The sequence below is a fragment of the Tupaia chinensis genome, unplaced genomic scaffold, assembly GCF_000334495.1.
Source record: "Tupaia chinensis unplaced genomic scaffold, TupChi_1.0 Scaffold000258_1, whole genome shotgun sequence".
NCBI classification, from domain to species: domain Eukaryota; kingdom Metazoa; phylum Chordata; class Mammalia; order Scandentia; family Tupaiidae; genus Tupaia; species Tupaia belangeri.
In genome coordinates, this window is record NW_006159738.1 from 2418505 (window position 1) to 2422365 (window position 3861).

A 3861-nucleotide genomic window follows, 5' to 3' on the forward strand; every position below is an offset into this window, starting at 1 on the left:
CACACCCTATAGCAAAAAAAAAAAAAAAAACCTGTACAAAGAAAAATTGTTGTTTTTAAACCTCATGTCAAGCTTTGAGCTAGGGACTAGAATTATCCCCATTTTATAGCTAATGAAACCAAACTGGGAGATGTCAAGTGACTTGCCCAAGGCCACAGAACTGGGAGCCAGTGAAGCTATATTGTGTAGTTGGCCTGTCTGACTCCCAAGTCACTGCTTTCGGCTACATTGCTGAGAGTTCACGTGTTTCGGATATGGTAGCTACGTTTGACTCCAGGATCTTGATTGAAAATGGAAAGACCAGGGATGATGCGATGGCTGAGCATCAGATAAGTGATACAGCCCTTGCTTTAGGAAACTGGAGAGGGGTGGCTGAGGAGGGCAGCATCAGCGCATTCCAGGAAACTTCCCGGAAGAAGTGAGTCTTGGGCCATGGTTCATACTTGTGTGGCACCTTCTAACCTTTCATTGGCTTGTCAATTTACATTTCTAAGTTTCCACCTGTGTTAGCTACTGTGTTCTCATAAAACACAGGCAACTTAGTAACATAATGAAAACACTTAGAATTGCATATTTTAAAAGTAACAGGAAGACATCAAGTAACAGGAAAAAACATTAATGCTATTTTGGATACCTTAGTAAAATAGAGTTACCAAACTGTTTATTGTCCATGGGCCAAAGCTGACATACCACGTGTTTCTTTGTGACTTTCTGACTAAGAATATGTTTACGCTTTTATTTATTTATTTATTTACGGGGTAGGGGCAGGGAGAGGTTTTTGCTATAGGGTGCATGCACTCGCCAGAAAGAGAGAGACAGAGAGACAGAAAGTGAGAAATCACCACCCAGGGGGAATGGGCACACCACAATCTCGTCTCCTCCATTCTCCTCTCAGGATCTTGGGCATGCACACATGTGCGCCAGGTGTGAGTTTAAGCCACTGGATCCGGGACTCAAACTGCAGTCAACTACATGGGAGTCCAGAGATGTAGCCATTACACCATCTGCTGGTCCCATGTTTACACTTTTAAATGACTAAAGAAAAACAGGGCTGGTCTTGTGGTATAGTAGTTAAGGGAGCCAGATCCTACATGGTTTGAATTCTGCCCTAACAGCTTGAAAATCATGCTGAGTGCATGTGTATGTGTACCCCAAATCCTAACAGGATAGAGAAATGGAGGAGACAGGGACTGTAGCGTGACCATGTCCCCCTGGGGAGGTGCTTTCCATCTTTCCCTTTCTCTCACTCTCTCTAGCAAGATCACATACCCTTATAAACAGCAAAACAAACAGAAAACTAGAAGAAAAACCAAAACAGTAACATGTTGTAACATATGAAAATTACATGTAGTTTATTGAACTCTCAGGGCCTATGAATGAAGTTTTATTGGAATACTGCTACGCCCAGTCATTTACAATAGGCTGTGGCTGCTGGAACAGCAGAGCTGAGTAATGACAAAGAAAGCGAATGGCCCATGGGAACCAGCAGTTAGCGTAATGGCCATGTCACTGGACTCCCATGTAGTCGACCGCGGTTCGCGTCCCGGACCTGGTGGCTTAGAACTCACACCGGGCGCGTGTGCGTGCGTGTCCAGGATCCCGAGAGGAGAATGGAGGAGAAGGGATTGCGGTGTGACCATCCCCCCTGGGGGGTGATTTCTCGCTTTCTGTCTCTCTGTCTCTCTCTGTCTGGTGAGTGCACGCGCCCTATAGCGAAAATCTCTCCCCCCAAAAAAGAAAAAGAAAGCGAATGGCCCACAAAGCCTAAAATATTTACTCTCTGGCCTTTTACAGAGAAAGTGTATTGGCCCCTGCTTGAGGGTCATAAATGTCTTAGGTGCTCCTCACCTGTCCTAATACTTATTTTCTGGGATGAAAAAGTAAAATATAAAGAAATGCAGAATTATGCATTCACCATTCAGGACTGACGAAGGTTGACATCTTGCCATTTGCTTCTTAACCATTTATAAGCGAAAGTAATAAAACCTCACTGCATTTCTTGTGCTCCCTGTCTCATTCTCTGCCCCCACTTCCTTCTTTGTGGCTGACTGCCATGAATTTAAAGTATACTCATTCCCTTTGACTTTAAAACACTTGTATGTAAATCTGAGTCCATGAGTATGAGGGGTCTTCAAAAAGTTTATGGAAAGTGCATACTGGAAAAAACTATTCATGTATTTCCATTTTTTCTTTTCTTTTTTTTTTTTTTGCACCTGAGCCTGCCTGTGGAGAGAGGTAGATCCCACATGGCCTGCCGTCGTAGGGACTGCCAGAGGGACCAAGCCCCACTGAGGGTACTTTCTCTTCTCTCTTCCCCTTCTGGTGAGCAGGCAGTTTCCTCTGGCAATTAAAAAATAAGGGAGCAGGCACAAAAATAAACTCATACTTGAATCCATTTCTTATGAACTTTTTTCTTTTTAAAAAAGAATTTATTTAATTTTATTTATTATTAATTCAGTTCACCAGAGAGGCAAAGTGAGAAAGCAAGGCACCAGGTCCAGGACTTGAAGCGTGATCAGCCACGTGGGAGTGGCCAGCGCCTTAACCACTGCCACCTGCTGGCTGCGCCCTTCAGGGACTTTTTGAAGTCCCTCTGGGCACTGTGTGGGACTGCACACACGTCCTAGTCCCATTCTGCATTCTGTGACTTGCTCTTTTACTTAGTGTTAGGTTTTGGGATCTGTTCATGTCCACACGGATAGATCTCATGCAGTCGTTCTAACATCTGGGCAGTGTCCTGTCAGATGGCCACATGCAATTTTACTTATCTGTTCTGATAACACGGAGGAGGCTGCCCCAGGTTTTGTTGGGGCAGCAAAATGCATGCAGCAAATGCATGCAGGCAGAGTGGCATCAGAAGGGTGGTCATCTCAGTGGAATGCTCCCGGAATTGAGTAGCCCTGCAACCTGGAAGTACCGAGCAGCTTAAAGAGAAGGGGGCTGGGGCCGGCAGGTGGCGTGGTGATTAAGGGCACTGGACTCCCATTGGGTTGACCACAGTTTGAGTCCCAGACGTGGCGGCTTGCTTTCTCACTTTCTCTCTCATTCTCTCTGTCCCTCTATGTACGTACATGAAGTTAAATAAAAAATAATTCTTAGAAAAGAGAGACGGAACCAGTAGCTGGCGTAATGGCTATGTCACTGGACTCCCATGTAGTCGACCGCAGTTTGAGTCCAGGACCCTGTGGCTTAAACTCACGCCATAGGCGTGTGCGTGCCCAAGATCCCGAGAGAATGGAGGAGAAGGGATTGCGGCGTGGCCATCCTCCCTGGGGGGTGATTTCTCGCTATCTCTCTGTCTCTGTCTGTCTTTCTGGGGAGACATGCACCCTACAGCAAAAACCTCTCCCTACCACGCCCCCAAATAAAAAAAATAGAGAGAGGGAGGGCTGGAAATCCACCGAGTGGACAAGAGGGCTTCGAACCTTTAATTTGGCACTTGGCTCTCATCTCAATTCTCTATTTCCTTCTTGCTGCTTGCCAGAGCCCCAGGGGCAGCAGCTCAGGCAACGGCTTGAGGTCTTTTCCCCTCTCCCCCGCGCAACGCTGTTCTCCAGCTCGAAAACTAAGCACACACTTAAGACTCCAGCAAAGTAGGGCGCCAAAAGGGAGACTGATCAGAATATGGTGCCCGTCACAAAAAGCAACTAAGTGGACTTCTGGAAGAGCCAGCGGCATTTCAGTGGGCTTCGCGCGGTGGTGGAGTGGGGTCGGCCGGCACTGAGCAGTCAGGAGAGCGGCAGCTGCGTTAGGGAGCTCTAGAGAAGGGGAGGGAGGTGACCCCCAAATCCAGGCCGCATCCTCCGCCGGGCGCCGGTGCAGGAGCAACAGCAGGGGTCGGGCCGCAAAGCCGGACCCCGC